This window comes from Stenella coeruleoalba (genome assembly GCF_951394435.1).
Source record: "Stenella coeruleoalba genome assembly, chromosome: 9".
Taxonomy (NCBI): Eukaryota; Metazoa; Chordata; class Mammalia; order Artiodactyla; family Delphinidae; genus Stenella; species Stenella coeruleoalba.
The window spans coordinates 42,977,293-42,995,145 of record NC_137155.1 but is presented as its reverse complement, the minus strand read 5'-3'; the positions used below and the strand labels follow the sequence as shown (position 1 = coordinate 42,995,145).

At 35.3% G+C, this 17,853-nt stretch overlaps 1 protein-coding gene across 5 annotated transcripts in view; it reads left to right on the top strand.

Moving 5' to 3' along the window:
• The window catches only part of LOC307191209 (uncharacterized protein), a 773,147-nt gene that overhangs the window by 265,118 nt on the left and 490,176 nt on the right, over positions 1 to 17,853 (top strand). For 4 of the 5 annotated variants that reach the window (XR_013829639.1, XM_079931055.1, XM_079931054.1 and 1 more), the window contains exon 3: positions 8,578 to 8,670. The gene's annotated coding sequence lies outside the window, so the exon portion shown is untranslated. Of the gene's footprint in view, positions 1 to 8,577; positions 8,671 to 16,999; positions 17,202 to 17,853 lie in introns of those variants that run through there. The other variant, XR_013829640.1, reaches the window with a different exon arrangement.

Here is a 17,853-nt window from a genome sequence, read left to right as displayed (position 1 = left end):
TTTTTTTTTGGTAATTTCTATCTTTTTAATCATATTATCTATTTGAAGAGAGTTTGTTTTCCCATTTTTTAAAACTTTTTAGACATGATTTTCTCAATTTCTTTGAACATACTTACGAGCTGACTTCAATTCCTTGTCTAGTAAGTCCAATCTCTGGGCTTCCTCAGTGACAATTTCTATTGACTGGTTTTTTTCCTCATGGGTATGAGACATACTTTTATGTTTCTTTGTACTTCTCACAAATTTTGGGGGGTTAAATACTGGACCTCTAAAAGAACATAATGTAACAAATCTGGAAATCAGATTATCCACTTCCTTCCTACAATATTTTGTTTATGTTGTTGCTGTTTGTTTGCTTAGTGACTTTCCTGAAATAATTCTGTAAAGTTTGTGTTCTCTGTTGTATGTGGCCAACTGATATCTCTGCTCACTTAGCTTAGTAGTCATCTAATGATTGGACATATATACTGTTTAATTCTTTGTACTAATAAATTTACTGGCCTTTGTCACAGAAGTCTATGTTTTTGGGGCATGCTTTCAACACTGTGATGGTTTACAACCCTTCCTTTACCTTCATTTCTTACTTGTGAAGAGCCTCAAGGTCAACAGAAGATGAGAGATTAGGGTCTTCTGATGACTCTTTTGGACATGTGCACACCTCTGTACTTTTTTGTGCCCTTCTAGATCTCTAGGTATATGTCAAAGCTTTTCAAAGCCCCCCTTGGACATTTCATTCTCCAGACCATACTTTAAAATCTTTTTTGTTAATCTCTTGTTATCCCAACTGCTTTCACCTTCTCAGACATCAGTATTCTTAAACAATTTTCTCTGATTTTTTTTTCCACCCTGAGTATAATGCTTTTCTTGCAGAGTGAGCTCTGAGTCAGGTGAAATAAAGACAAACTCTGAGAATAGAGCTTTTCTAGGGAGCTGCCATATATGTCACATAATGAAAATTTTTCTGGGTAGGCACTTTTTGGAGAGTTGCAAACACGTTATGTTCCCTCTAGGCTAAGGGAAAAACTGTTCATCTTCTAGTATTCATAGATACAATGGTTGCATTGCTGCTGATCTTCAAGGCTACTATGGAGTTAGGGAGAGAGTATTGGAAATACCACCAAGCTTTGTTATTTCTGACGTTCAGCTGTTTTCCTTGAATAAACACTCCTTGGACTATTGTAAGACTTCGGTTAATTTCTAGAGTTTGAAAAAATTGGTGTAGACAATGCTTGCCAGTATAATTGTTGCTTTTATGCAGAAGCAGATTTTTGGAGGTGCTTACTTCATCATTTGGAAAGTGCTTCTAAATATTTTTTATACTTAAACAAAATCCTTTAACTGATACATCCTTCAGTTCAGTTTTAGACACAAGTGCTGTGTTTTCTGAGTGATTCCTGAAATATACGTTGTTTCACTTTTACGGCAATTTATTCCATACCATTATATGCCATAATGACATCTGTTGTAGTAAAGTCAGACAGGACAATACATAAATCATTGCTGTTTCCTGGATTCCATGCTGTAACTTAGAGATATCAACAGTGCTTCACTGGGTAAAATATTTCAGTTCTCCAAAAATAAGGGAGGCTGCTAATGTTAAACAACTGTCTACATTTTCTCTTAGAATGACAAATTATTTTTTTAAGTGCCCCTAAGTGGAAAGCACTTCCTTTTAAAGATGGCATTGTGAAAATAAAATGAGAGCCATATTTCTATGCCACAGTTAATAGCATCACAGGAAAATGCATGTATATGTTTGTAGAAGGAAGAAACAGAAGAGCACACATTGAGAGATGAGAACATCCTGTGCCCCATTAGCATTCAGATTTGGTGCCAGAAGAGCCACTTTCATCATTTGTGACAACTGTATACCACACATATCACCTGGACTGTTTCACACTGAATTGTTTCATAGCCATCTTAGAAACATTCTGAATATTTAACCAGAGAAACAAAATCCATTTTATCAATTCTGTCTCCTAATTACTTTCACCCTTAATAAATGGTGCAGAAAAATGTCCTAAGGCTATGAATCCGTAAGTACTAGATGCAGTAGTAATTCTGTATAATCTAATGTACTGGGCAGAGACTGCATTAAGAAATTGAAAACAGATTAGGGCACAAATTGGAGGGCTTTATATCCACGTCTATCTGCATAATAATCAAATATTCTACTCATGAACTTCAAGGAACTTCTAGGAATGAAAAAACTGACAGTGACTCATATCTTCAGAAATTTAGTTGCTTTGGAATAAGTATAATAAAATGATTAAAGCAGAGGATGGAGAGAGGGCCTGAAAAAAGGGACTTTCACCCTAAATGACTTTTAGCAAGTCAGCATTAGTTTTTATCTTGTGCTGATATCTAAAAGAATAAAAGCAGTTTGGGTGTAGAGAAAATTTTAGTGTAATGTAACTGACTTCAATGCAGTAAAAATTGCACCAAAATGATGCTAAAAAGGCAGGAGAAAAATGAAGATTGCTCAACAAATATTTAGCAAACACCTATCATGTACAAGGTGAAGGACTGTGGCATTATTCCAATCTTTGAAGAATTTAGAGGTTAATAGAACATAAAAGTCTTTGCCACTCTAGAGCAGTGCTTGACTTGAAGATGCTTTGCTGATACAATGATCATATGCGTGACCCACTGGTCATTATTTTCTCCTTCTTCCCTGAATGCTCCATCTGAGATTTGCTCTCTCTCCATTTGTTCATTGTCTAGGAATTGTTATAAACTACTTTAAAATACATGAATCAGTATGAATGCCAAATATTTGAAAACATCAACAAAAGTACAGAATAAAAACCAAATTATTGAATGTATTGATTTGAGTCATTAGTGATAAATTTGATAAAGCAATTTGAGTAAAACTGTGAAAGTAGATATTAAATTGCAATCAGTTAAGAAGAATGTGAATATAAAAAAGTATAGAAAGAATGTAAACATGACTGTTTCAAAGTTTGACTAAATGAAAAATAATATGACACCTTAAGTAAGTAAAGGGGTCAATGAAAGACAACCTAGGCTGTCCAAACTCTAAAGATCATAACAATGTGCCAGACACAAAAGAAGTCTTTAAGAAATGGTCGATGTGTTTGTTACTATTGGCTATTATGAGTTGAAAGACAAGAAGTATTTTAGGTTGCTTCATAGTAGAGAATTAGGTCAATAGGCGGTGGTCATATAAAAGCATCCTTGAATCCACTGTGGAAAGAATGTTAGCTTCAGAAGAGGATGAGATGGGCCCAGGATCAGGCCATCATGACAACATTTTACTAACTTCAACATAACTTTGATTGAGTAATCAAAGGCCCTTCCTGAGCCTAAAAAATCAGTTATTATAACCCATGTGAAATCTCTCAGAAAACTTACTGTCATATAGTAGCCAATTGATAACTGTAGGCAATTGATATTTTGCTTCTTGCAAATTAGAGAGGTCTTTACTGGAACTGCCCAAGTTGAGATGAGTTGTTATACATGTTGGAGAAGATGGATGACTTAAATGTGTGCTTCAAACTTTAACATATCTTATGACCCTTTGATGAAGTGTCTAGCATCTTTAAGGTTCTCACACTGTCAAAAGAGAGTGAGAGTTGAGATTAGAACTGAGAAATATTGATTCTGAATATATGCTCCTTTCAGGTCATATCTAGGCTGCACAAAAAGATATCATTCAGAGAAGTGGCTTCTTTAAACAACAGTATTACAGTAGAGTAATTATTAACAACAAATGTAAAGTCAATCACTAGAGAGGACGTTTTTGTTAACTCAAACTGCCCCTTTCCTCTTGTTTAGGCACAGGTTTCTGAAATTCAACATGGAAAAAAATCCCCAGTTATATATTATTTTTAATCGCATATTTTTTTTCTTGGGAAAAGAGTCAGTGCATGTTATATAATCATTTCTAAAGCTTATTGGTTTCTCTAATTATCTGAGCCATTCATTAGTTTGAAAAAATAGGTTTATTAAATTAAGAATTTGAAACAAAACATTTTTAAAAGGAGCAGGATTGAAAGGTGCTTGTTTTGTTCTCACTTTCCTTCTACTGTGTACATACACACATACTCACACACACATACAAGACTGTTAAATTTGATGTTGAGGTTTTATGCAGTTTTCCAAACTTTGCAAGTCAGAAAGCTGGATGGTTACAATAATCCTTAGATATTTGGTGATCTCCAGGTCCTTTTGTTATTGAGTATAATAAGATATCTTTATCCTCAGGATGAGGTCTTATGTCAAATGGCTTTGAAGCATTATCAACTGTTTGGGGATTTTTTTTGAATCTTATCTGAAAAGTAGATTTAGAGGTTTCACCTAGTAAACTCAAATATGAAATCACACATTGTTCAGGGAAAGATTTTAAAAAATGCAAATACCTCACAGTAGTGGATCATTCTAAAAATGCACTTCTCTGCTGTGTTTGAATCCCTCTGCAGGAGCAGCTTTTAGCTTTTGGGCTTTGATTCTTACCCTTCAGACAGGATTGAAAAATATATATGTGTGTGTGTGTGTGTGTGTGTATATATATATATATATATATATATATATATATATATATAAAATTTTAAAATGCAGAGTTGTTTTTGTGGTGTTAAGGATTGCAGGCTAATTTGGAATTAGAAGTGATGCCTGAAACATGGTTAAGAAAGTATCAATAGAAGGACCATGTTAAGTAATAATTATTCCAAGACTTTTCCTGGAAAACCTGGTAGAAATAAGACCGTAAAGATGACATGGAGTTTAAAGAGGGTTTTTGTTTTGTTTCATTTTTAGAAGTGCTATGGGAAAGACAAGACTACATTTAAATAGGGATGGAAAGTATTCTATATAAAGAGAAAAGTTTAAGATTGGATGAAGAAAGTCAGTAATTAATGGTGCAAGATTCCTGAGAGGATGGGAAGAGAAGAAATATTGATCATACACTACAGAGTTATTTATTGAGAAGTGGCAGGGAGACTTTTTCTTAAAAATACAGAAGGAGAAGATTGGTGCAGATACAGGCAAACTTGGGGATTGGGGTAGGGATTTGAGGAAAAAGCCAAGTCGATGGCTCTGTTTTCTCTGTGAGTTGTGAAGTAAGGACATTGTATTGAGACTGAGGGAATAGAGGAGAGTGTGAAGGTTTGAGGAGAGTGGCAAAGATATGAGATAGTTGATAAGGCATACGAAAGATCCAGATGTCTAGAAAAGCCTAGAAAGATGGCCTGGCAGCTTTAAGGATCCACTTGTGGTTGGTGATCATGAATTTATAGCGAAAACAATCTGTCCCATTGTAATTTCTCCTCCAGCGCTCAGTTTGGTATTGTGAGATGATGCTTTGCGGGGTGGACACAAGTGTCAGAGTATTAAGGGTGTATGCAAGAGAGTGACAATGGTGATGGACCGTGAAATGTATGATAAATGAGGAAAGAAGTAAAGCCAGGAACAGGCTACATGGTTCAGTGTAACTGGGGGCTAAAATAAATTCAAGGCCTTAATGAGTTTTTAATTATTTTGCGTGCAAAGAATTGGAAGCTTTGATCAGTGAGAGGGATATAAGAGTTGTTGATTTCAGGTGTAGAATCAGAATGTGACAATTTTTGAGTGAAAAAGAGTGGATAAGGATGTCATTAAAGATGAACAGGCGGGCTTCCCTGGCACAGTTGTTGAGAGTCCGCCTGCCGATGCAGGGGACACGGGTTCGTGCCCCGGTCCGGGAAGATCCCACATGCCGCGGAGCGGCTAGGCCCGTGAGCCATGGCCGCTGAGCCTGCGCGTCCGGAGCCTGTGCTCCGCAACGGGAGAGGCCACAGCAGCGAGAGGCCCGCGTACCGCCAAAAAAAAAAAAAGAACAGGCAAAATTGTTGACAGGGAGGGCTTATATAAAATTAAAGTTCCCTAGGATAATGGAAGAGGTTAATAAAGAAGATGTTAAGTGAGATACAACAGAAAAGAAAGTGGATAACCAGAAAATCAATATGGGAATGAATTGAAAATTGAAGAAGGTAGTATAACTGGATAGTATACGCTGTGAAGGAGGAACAGATTTTTTTGTATGTTTATTTTTAATATAGAAAACAATTTTCTGGATGCCATATTTGGGAGTGAGCAAGGCCCCAACCTCATCACCTGATCACAGATATATGAAATAAATGGGTACATTTGAAACATGAAGGTCAAATTTATACCATGCTAGTTCTAGAAGGAAGATGGTAATTTAAAATGGTAATTGGTGTGGGGCAGATAAATGCAGAGCCACTCACATAAAATATCTCCTTCATTATACCCCTCTAACTGTGACCATTATATTTATCATTTATTGAATGCTAATTGTACACCAGACATATTGCAGATATTATATCATTTTATTCTCACAATAGAATTTGCAGGTGATTATTTTTATTTCACACTTATAGAGAGGGAAGCTAAAGCTTAGAGAGTTTTATTTCCCCAAAGTTACCCAGGAAGTAAATGCTACTGTTGATGTTCAAACTTAGGTGTATTGAACATAATTCAATCTCTAATCAACTGCTGTGAGGCTCAGTTTCCTCATCTGTAAAATTGGGAAAATATTAACACCTTCTTCAAAGGGTGAGCTAAATGTGTAAATTAATTAGAACTATGGGAAGCACACTAAATAGTAAACACATGTTAGCAAAAATATAAACTGCCTCTATACGTTTTTAAAATGTGTACCTGGTTATGTGGACGTAGGCTAACACTCATTTCAGAAGTATAAGATACAAACACCCTTTTGAGGAGATTCTCTTTTTTAATAAAATTTTATACACTTAAAGTGTACAATCTGATGTTTTGATATACATATACACTGTGAAATGATTACTATAATCAAGCTAATTGACACATCCATTACCTTACATAGTTACCTTTTTTTTTTTTCTTTTGGTGTATGTTTAGAACACTTGATATCTATTCTCTGTTATTTGAAACAACATCAGTGAACCTGGACCATATTATGTTGAGTGAAATAAGCCAGATACAAAAAGACAAATACTGTATGATTTTACTTTAGTAAAATCATTTTACTTTTACTTTAGTGAAAACTAAAGTACTTTACTTTAGATTTTACTTTCACTTTAGTGAAAACTAAAAATGCCAAACTGAAACTCATAAAAGAAGAAAGAGAGTACAGTTGTGGTTGCTAGGGGCTTGGGGGTGGAGATGTTGGTCAAAGGGTACAAAATTTCTGTTATGCAGGATGAATAAGTTCTGGAGATCTAATGTACAGCCATGTGATTATAGTTGATAATACTGTAGTGTATACTTGATATTTCTCATTTCTGATAACTAGGAATGTGGTCTTAAAATAATAGCTACAGCAAGAGAAGGGGAACATAACTCCTCTCAAGTTTACTTGGAAAACTTATTGGAAGGAACCATATATTAAATTGATGAATAAATAAGTAATTTGATGTTCCATTTATGATGGAAGATTCTTAACCCTGTTAAAATTCTGAAATTTGAGGCTTCCTCATGAATAAAAATCACTCAGCCATCTGTGCAAACTAAGAAAAAAATTGACCATCATTAATGGCGTGCTTGCATCTGCTACTTTTATGAGTGTGAAGGTAGTAGAACAAGAGCAAAAAAGGGTGGACCTGACTGACAATGATGCAGTAAAGTGCTGGCATAATAGAGTATGATGGAGTATGGACCACGGGAATCACTATGCCTGAATAGACTTTCATATGACTGACGAGGACCATGTACAGTTTGACATGGATGAGAGCTGACTGCCTTTGAGGAGAAAGAAACACACCTCACGTGACTCTTACAGTGATTGTGTGTCAAATAAATGATTAGGGCAGACGAGCATAGGAAGAAACAATAACTAGTTTTTGCTGGCTAAAAATAAATAGTGCTGGATGGAGCACTTATTTTCTGCTAATATGGATCCCATTGCTTTAAATTTAATTAACGTTTTTCTAGAGGCAGTACAATTGTGTTTGAACCATGGAATCTTCTCCATGTGTCTGATACAGATTTTATGAATCCACAGGTAGCATTGAGCTGAGGTCATGTATGTCCCATTTAATCTTATATGACACGTTATTTTATTACTGTTTCATCCACTTTGTTGTAGACCTGTGAGACAGCAGCTTTTTCTTCACCTGTCAAATACGTCCTGCCTTTGTTACACTCGACAGGCTGGATGTCACAAAGTCAGAGCTCTCAGTGTTCTAGGAAATGGAAACGTATAACACAATTCCTGCAATCTTCAGATAATTGTTTAAAACTTACTCGGTGGCTGAGAATTGGAGTCTGAATAAGGAGGGTGGTACCCCAAAGTGGATCGGCCATTTCTCCCCTGCCTCCCCCGATCCTCTTCTGCTCACTGATGCAGAGAAAATGAACTAGAAGGTGTGGAGGGGGTAGGATGGTCCTCAGAAGCAGAGCTGGCCATGACTGTTCCAGTTGTACCTTCCATGCTGAGATACCTAAGAAATTCAAAGCTATTCAGAACCAAGACAGAACTCTGTGCCACCAACAAATATGCTTTTTGACTTTCTAATACACATTTCCCTCATATTTCATCCTCTGAATTCTTTTGCTGTCTTTTCTTCCCATCAGGTTTTGGGGAAACTAAAATGAGAAAAAGGTACTCACTGCCTTTTCTGTCAACATAAAAGAGAGATGCAAATATGGCAAAGAATCCTAATTATGGTGAGTATCTGACCAAGAAAGTGTTTGATTATACACTTGTTTAATACGATGTCAGCCACAATTAAACTGACAACATTTAGACCCAAGCTTAGGGGCACAGATCCTGACTGTGTACTTATGAGCAAGGGGTAAGAATATTAGAAGTTAAAACTGTCCTGGCAAATATCAGTCATTTTTTCATTCTATATACAAAGATCTAAAGTTTTTATATAACAAAATTCATCTTTTCTTTCTTTCATTTTTGCCTTTGAAAGTAGCCGGTGAACATCTTTCTGAAGTTGATTTTTTTGACCATCTTCTTCAAAGATTTTCTGCTAGAAACTATGACATATGCAGTAAATGTTAGGCCCTGTTTTCTAGATGACGTGATGGCAAAAATATTTGGAAATTATTGGAAATGTGAGAATTGAGAACACATCTTACCTCTTTGTAGAAAAAAATTAACTTCTCTTTTATGCGTTATTTGTGACAGTGTCTCCAAAAGCCAACTGGGTCATATGTGTAAAGAGGCAAGCAAAAGGGAAAACAAAACAATACAAAAACCAAACATACAAACACACACAAAAAATAGACAAACAAAAATCCCTCTAAAGAGAGCCACACTTGCTTTGCCTCAGATAGAAGACTTACTCCAATGCATAATGATACTTTTCATGAGACATTTGTTACAAGTGACCTCATAAGTGGAATCTCATGTGAAAAAACTCACAGCAGTTATCATGAAGGGAGGTGAAAGAATTTATGGACTGGTTATGAAAAAAATATAAAACATCACAGTTTGTTATGGAGTAATTGAGAGTGCTCAGGAAAACAATGTCACTGTTACTGAGAAAGATTGATTTGAAGATGTTTAAAGGTATTTTTAAAAAAATGAACATAAAACATAACAATAGGCCAGTCAGTCAATGAAATCTAAAATCACAACTTTAGGTAAAGGAAATTAGATTTTTTTTAAAGACAGAAGGGGTGGTGGAGTGTGATTGTGTGTGTGAAATATCAGTCAACCTATCAATATATGAGGAGATATAGAGTGATCAAACTAGGAACTGCATTAACTTTTTTTTATAATTCCCTGCCACTGCCTTTTTGTAAAAGCCGACACCCATTTACTATTGGATCTACTGTGTTATTAATAAGCAAAGTCTGTAAGGTGAGAAAGCATTTGAAATAGTGATTTTATTTACTTGAGTTATAAAGACATCAAACATGGAGCCCTTCTTCATTGTTACCTAAATTCCTATTTTCATTGAAATGTTGTTGATTTTAGATGCCTACTCATTTATTGTTTTCTGCAAACAGTGCTATTTATAACAATTGCTAACTTCTAAAAAATACTTACTTTATGCCAAACATGCTTGAAAAACTTTACATGTATTTACTCATCTTATTCTCTCAACATCCCTGTGATTTAGATGCTCTTGTATTACCCATTTTACAGATGTAGAATGTGATGCTTAGAAATGCTGAGTTATTTGTCCAAGGCTTCATAGCAACTCACATGTGTGATTTTAGAGCTTGTGTGTGTGTGTGGGGGGGTTGGCTGCGTTGGGTCTTCCTTGCTGTGCGTGGGCTTTCTCTAGTTGCAGTGAGCAGGGGCTACTCTTCGTTGCGGTGCGCAGGCTTCTCATTGCGGTGGCTTCTCTTGTTGCGGAGCACAGGCTCTAGGCACGCAGGCTTTATATATCTGTCTATATACATATGAACATATAAACACAGAGCCATGCATATAGTCCTTCCTTTGTATATATGCATATACCTATGTATATACTGATATATTAACACATATTACACACATTTGGTACCATATAAAATTATATGTTCCTCCTCTTTGTCTTTTCTACTCCTCTCATTTAGAAATGAAACCTCAATAATGCAGGGTCTTTAAGCAAATGATCGACTCAGTTTTCACTTTTGTTTTTCAGTTTGGGGGTTTTTAGCAAATACTGTTAGCCAATGCAAAATATACATGAATTGGAATAACTTTATAATTAAATAAATTGCAATGCATATAATATATATAATAAGTCATGCTTTTCAGTCTGTGGTGCCCTTTCAATTCTCTGCATGATATTCCTGTCTAAAAGGCACTAATAGAGACATTCTGATCTTGAAAAGAAAAGTGAGGAAAATCAACATCAAAAACTCAGAAAAGTCCTGGGTAGTAAAAGGTCTTTGTTCTGTGGAGTGTTCTCCCACAGAGGAACAGAATTTTCTTTTAGCTTTTACATTTGACTCCCAGGCTCTGAAATATAATAATCAAAGCTCTTTGCTACCTTATGTTGAATCTCCTATACATGAAATCTTTTTATTTAGCAAGAAATGGAATTCTTGGCTGCAAATAATTTGATGAAAGCTTGAACATTTGCCAGATAAAAATATCTTTTTTATTAGGATGTTACAAGAAACTCCTGGTAGGCCACTGGGATAATTAGAGAAGACTGGAGGATATTTAATGAGTTTTCCAGGGTGCATTTCAGAATGCATCCTATGTTATCATGTGTTCTGATAATTTTATCTTTCTCTCTCTAGATGTCAAGGTACCCTGGTGTTGGAATGCTTAAATTAGGATCGAAGACAGTATTGAAACTTAGAAAAGTCTAACTTTTTCAGACATTTTTGTAAGGAGGTGTGAGCATTCATCTTCTATCAGCTGCTCTGTGCCTTATATTCTTCCTCATGGGCAGATTAGTATAAACCAATCAATAGCTCATTTCCAGGGAAGATGTGTTTTGCCTTTTCAGGGATTGAACATACCATTGCCTTGTGGTTAAATGAAAAGAGGAAACATAAATAACATCCTTGGAAATTGTTCTGTACTTATTATGCACCTTGATGGTGTGCCCTAGCTTCTATGAGGATGGGTGCGGGAATTTCAAGCTAGATACCTCAGGCTAGATTCTTTTCATGTAGATCCTTGCATAACTCAAACAAAACTAAAAAAGTGATCCTATCTAGCAAAAGCTCTGACAGGAAATCTGGTGAATGAACTCTGGAGGGAGATGATGAGCTAGAAGTAACAGCAATAGGAAAGTTAAGGGAAGAAATCAGTTCTGGGCTCTGCCCGCTCTATCACGGATAGGGAGAAGGGAAGGAGGAGGAGGGCTTTATTTTTAATTCTTAGAGTAAAAAAGATTGGACAAAAGCAAAAGCACCATAATCCCAGAAGTGGTCTGTCATGGAGTCTGAACTTGAGGAATTTAAGCATTTGGGTGGCATTTCAATCTCCGGGTGATCAGAACAGAATGAGAAAGGCTAACCGGAAGTGAAATGAATATGAATACACACTACTGTGATTATTTCCCTGTAGCTCATCTAAAGGCCACCTGCTCCAGAAACAGCGACCTAGGTAAAGTGGCAGCTTTAAGGTCCACAAGTTGCAATGGCTTCAACAAGCAAAAAAATGAGTGTGGAGAAAAAAGCAAGCATTCTTCTCAGGCAGGTGGCACCTCTAGAAGCTGAATGCTTCAGACCAGGCCCAAGGGACAAATCTGGCAAGCTGTTTGTGTAAATAAAGTTTTATTGGGACCCAGCTCAATTAATTCTCTTTGTATTTTCTATGCAATATGCAGAGCATTCCCTGACTTGAAGTCTGCTACAAGGCTTTAGTACCACAAGGGCAGAGTTGGGTGGTAACAGCAGAGACTTTATGGCCTGCAAAGCCTAAAATATTTAGTATTTGGCTCTTTACAGAAAAAGTTTGCAGATGCCTGCCTTGGCAGGCATGTTAGACCAACTACATTCTGATATATCAGGCAAGTCAGAGCAACTCCCATACTTCTGTAGAGGCTACACCACTTTAAATTCCCACCAACAATATACAAAGAGTTCCATTTCTCCACATCCTCACCAGTGCTTGTTATTTTTGGTTTTTGATAATAGCCATCCAAACAATGTGAGGTGATATCTCATTGTGTTTTTGATTTCCTTGATAATTAGTGATGGTGAACATCTTTTCATATACCTATTGACCATTTATATGACTTCTTTAGAGAAATGTCTATTCAGGTACTTTGCCCTTTTTTTTTTTTTTGCGGTACGAGCGCCTCTCACTGTTGTGGCCTCTCCCGCTGTGGAGCACAGGCTCCGTACGCGCAGGCCCAGCGGCCATGGCTCACGGGCCCAGCCTTTCTGCAGCATGTGGGACCTTCCCGGACCGGGGCATGAACCCGTGTCCCCTGCATCGGCAGGCGGACTCTCAACCACTGCGCCACCAGTGAAGCCCACTTTGCCCATTTTTTAACCGGGTTATTTTGGAATTTTTTTGCTATTGACTTACAGGAGTTCCAGATTACCTTTTCACTCTTTCAGTTGTTTACTGTGCAAAAGCTTCTGTTCTTGCTTCTGTTTTCACATCCAAGAAGGTATTCCCAAGATCCAGTGTTAAGGAGCTTTTTCCCTATGTTTTCTTCTAGAAGTTTTACACTTTGAAGTCTATGTTTAAGTCTTTAATCCATTTTGAGTTGCTTTTTGTGTACAGTGTAAGATGTGGGCAATTTCTCTCACCACTGCAGACATTAGTTTCCTCCTTTATGAAATGAGAAGCCTTGATAATATTTGTAAGGCCTCTTCCAGTTAACCTATAGTTCTATTCAAGTCAGAGGTTCTCATGGATGGTGTCTCATCTCTCTTTCCTTTCCCTTTTATGATCTTCTCACCCCTTTAGAAGGGCTAGTTCACTGAGTGGGATTCTATTTGGATCTGTAACAGAATACCTCAAAAAAAAGTGGCTTAACAAAGTAAGGAGTTTATTACCTTTTGTAATGAGGAAATCAAAAGTAGGTAAATCAGAGTTTATGCAGCTGCTTAATATTCATCAAGAATATAGACTTATTCCTTTCTGCTGTTTCTTCACATGTTGCCTTTGTCCTAATAGTGGAGGATGGCTACTCTCCTTCCATACATCAAATCTGCATTTCAGGCAGGAGGAAGGAGGCAGGAGAAAAATGAGGGCAGATGCCTGCTTAGGAGACAGGACTTAAGACTCCATCTGATTGGCCAGATTTTGTTGCGTAAACCTTTACACCACTGAAAGGTCTAGGAACACAGGGAATTCTACTCATTCACTTGCTATTTCTCCAGTAAAGAAGGCAAGGGGGGAAAGGCTCAAAAGCATGTTGTGATTGAACTAATCCACAATACCTGTGAAGCTTAGTATTTTGGAAAAGGTAACATAATAATAGGAAATTTTTATTTTAGAGTCAGTGAAAAAAGTTGTCTTTTAATCTTATCTTGTCCTAATCCAAGAAAATTTCCTAGAAGACAAACATGTTGCTGAAGAGCATTAACTGTAGATAATTTATTATCTAAATGATTAATCCAAGAGAAAGGACAATTTTATGTTGTCAGTAGAAGTGTCAGGATTGGCTAGGCTAAAGAACAATATTTAAAAGATGTTTCTACAGAGACATCGTTATCTCAGTAGACTGATGAAACCAACCACTTCCAAAAGTTCTAATAACTATTGGGCTCATACAAATACAATAAACAATGGAGTCCAACTCTTCCTTCATCATTATCAAACTAACATAGATCTATTTAGAGATATAATATAGCACATTATTATCATTGTTTCTCTTAGTCAAACTTTGTGAGTAGTGTGATCTTTAAAGTGTTGAGGTGGATATTTTATAACAGTTACAACAGTCAGCTGAAAAAGATGCTGGTAGTTGGAATTAAAAATAATTTACAAATGTATAGAGTTATGGTTGCAGTTTCACACTTAAGTATGATACTTCTTTTTAGGTGAAGCAGAATCCTATATTAATATTAAAACTCTTATTTATAAAAGCTGAACCTAGCTATTGCCATGAAAAGAAAAGTTATTTGAATTTCTATTTCTATGGCAGATGCATCCTATGTGTTTTATTTCTTCTGTAGATATTGGGGGCCCATGTGATGAAAGGATAATTTCTGTGTCTGACATTCATAAAGTATTTGGGCATAAGCTCTGTTTTATTTTCTCCAGGCATCTTATATTAGTCAATCCCCCAAATTCTGAGTAGGAGAGAAAATGCTCACTTCGGCTAATCTGAGTATCTCCTCAATACTAAAGGAATACTGAGCAGTGAGCAGAGATGGAGGAAACAAATGTCATTAAAGGCAATTTAGTCAATTTGTTGGCCTTTTAAAAATTATAAATATTTATATGAAAGGAAGTAACGTAGCCCAGAGTGTCCCTGCTTTAGTTAAAAAAAATACAATAAAGACACAAAAGAGTAGAAGTCATGCAAGCTGTGGTGTTTGCTAAAACGTGGCAACAAGTACAAAGCCATAATTTCTAAATAGTTGAAATCAGTCAAGGAAGTGAAATGTGAAGTTTGACATTTTTAATGAATTACACTATTTACCTCAGTGCAAGTAACATAATTGAGTTAAATTAAAAAGAGGAAAGGAACAACTGAGCTGTAGCTACATCATGTTTTAGTTAGTGTTCAAAGTCTTCTTTAAAATGTATTCAGGATTTTTTAACTTCTGGAATGATAGAAGCTGAATTCTTTCTACATTTGAGTCTGTCACTCATTTTAAGCTAATGAATTAGGATATTTTTTCATAAATCTATATTATCATGACAGTACAGAAGTGATATACTTTTAAGTGAATAGCTTTAACACTTATGAAAATAATTATGGTTGTGGACAGAATTATCCTGAAAAAAATTACTGTAGGCTGATATCCTGAGAGTAGAGAGGGTACAATATAATTTCTCTGCTGTTACTATTTTCCTAGAATTTTATTCAAGTCCCTAATATTAACATTATTCTAGTCATATATTAAAAGGTAGAGAAAAAAGTAAGATACATCTGAAAATGGTCACTTTTTTGTACAAATAACTTTTTCTTCTTACTTTAGTGTATAATTAAGAGATATTCTAAAGCCCACACAAAGAAAAATTGTAGTAAAAAGGAAGACATATTCAACTGGAAATGTTTTAAGAATTATGTAATTATTTCTTTTTTCTTTGTAGTTTGAGAAGTTACTAAAGAACTATCAAACTAAATAATATAAAATGAATGATAATGCAAAGTTATTGGCCAATAGTAAGCAAACATATCAGGGAAAATACAAACAATAACAAATAATGTGAAATGATGCTCAGTTTCAGTTATTTTCAAACAAAAATTCATTAAAACAATGCTTTAAAATTACATAACTCTGCAAATATTTTGGGAAAACTTCTTAAATGTAATACTATTACTGGAGTAAATGTCATATGATTGGCATTTTCACACTGATTACATTTATCTAAATGGTTCATACTTTTAAAAAATGACAGTTGAACAAAATAGTGTTGTTACTATTTGATTGCAACAATTCTGCATAAACAGTATACCACAGAACACTTTTAGTGAATTCAACAAAGAATTTGTATTGTGATGCAAACCGAAGCATTCATTCATTATTCATTCATTCAGTATATAATAATTAAACATCTGGTATGTGCCAGGCACTGTTCTAGGCATCAGGGATATTCCAGTGAACATAAATGACCACAGTTTTCTTTGTGCTCACATTCTAGTGAATTTCTAGTGATTATAAAAGTGTCATTTCTGAGTGTTGGAAAATGTGTGCAAAAGTAAGAACTTGATTAAATATTATAATATATCCATAATATGGAGTATGCTATCAAACATCATTTTTTAACATTTACCAACATGGAAAAGTCAGAATATAAATTATTACAAGTTTGATACAAAACTGTATGTATATATTATAAATGCATATATATGCACACACAAACACTAAAATGTATGGCACATATATATATATGTGTGACTTTTTCTCTCTATAATAGAATAGAAATGACTGTTTCTAGTCATTTAAATAGAAATGACTATTTCTCTCTATAATATATCCTATAATATATCCTAAATAAATGATGTGTTACTTGATATTAGTACATATAAAGATGTTTCTATTTTCCTTACTTTTATGGTAATTTGCAAATTTCATACATTTTTTGATGCATTAATATTTGGTATTTCACATACATATATAATATGTAAATTTTATGTTTATTCAGGAAAAATTAAAATCAAATACTCAGAGATTGGTTAAATAAACTTCGGTACATTGTACATGATTGAAAGACTACAAAGATTATCAGTTTCTCTCTAGACAAAGTGGTACTATAAGTAGTTTTTCCTTTTTCCTTTCTCTCTCTCTCTCTGTATATATGTATATATACATTTTGTATAGTTCTCTTTTAAAACTATAACTTGGAGAAATCATTTTAATTTTTGTTTGTTCTTACTTTTTGTTGCTAACTTTTTATTCCAAATTGAAATTTTAGATACAATTTGCAGTAGCAATTATGTCTCTCTCTTCACAGATATTTTGTTCTGTCTCCTTCCAGTTATGTGGTAGGTTTGCTGTTTACTTCTCTGTTGGATTCAGACAGGACTGTGTGACTTGTTGTAGTCCATCAAGTGTAAGTGGAATAGTGATGTGTTACATGACACCCAAGGATACCAATTGTTACATAAGCTGCAAAGATAATAGGTAACATAAACATATTAAAATGCATGTATTTATAAAGGCTCCCTAGTTATAGAGCAATACCACTCTTAAAATACTGATGAAAACTGCTTGTGTAATAAGTGCTCTGTTTGTTTGCATTGAACCATTTATTTTTTCCCCATACGATTTTATAAATCTCCTCTCCTCAGGGCTAAAGATTTATAATCCTGTATTATAAGGGTTTTGTGTCTTCAAGAAGCTGAATATTTGACATATCCCACTAATTCAGTTTGTCATTTTGCTTCCCATCTGCCTTGCTTTTTCATCTCTGCAAAGTTCCAGTGTTGATCCCCATGTTTCAGGTGTCAGTCAATATGAAAAGCAATCCTGGGAGGATATAGCTTTGAACTTACATAAAGGCGCTGTCTCATCAGGCTTAAGTTGTCCCCGCATCAGTGACCTTAAGGGCTGTGGCTCACTGTGTGTCGTAAACCTCTCTTTCTGCATGTCATTCCCAGTTAACGGGGGTATCCTGTCAGCTCTATGATAGAGTAATGATTGCCGTAACTCTCCTTGGGGATAATTTATCTCCTAGATTCTTTCTCAGCTTTTAATATTATTTACCTCAAAAGTAATTTAAGTGCAGTTCTGAAGATCTGGAAATGAGGTCATCACAGATGAGAGAAAAGACTGTATCATCCCTACTTTAAGTACACAAAGTATCTG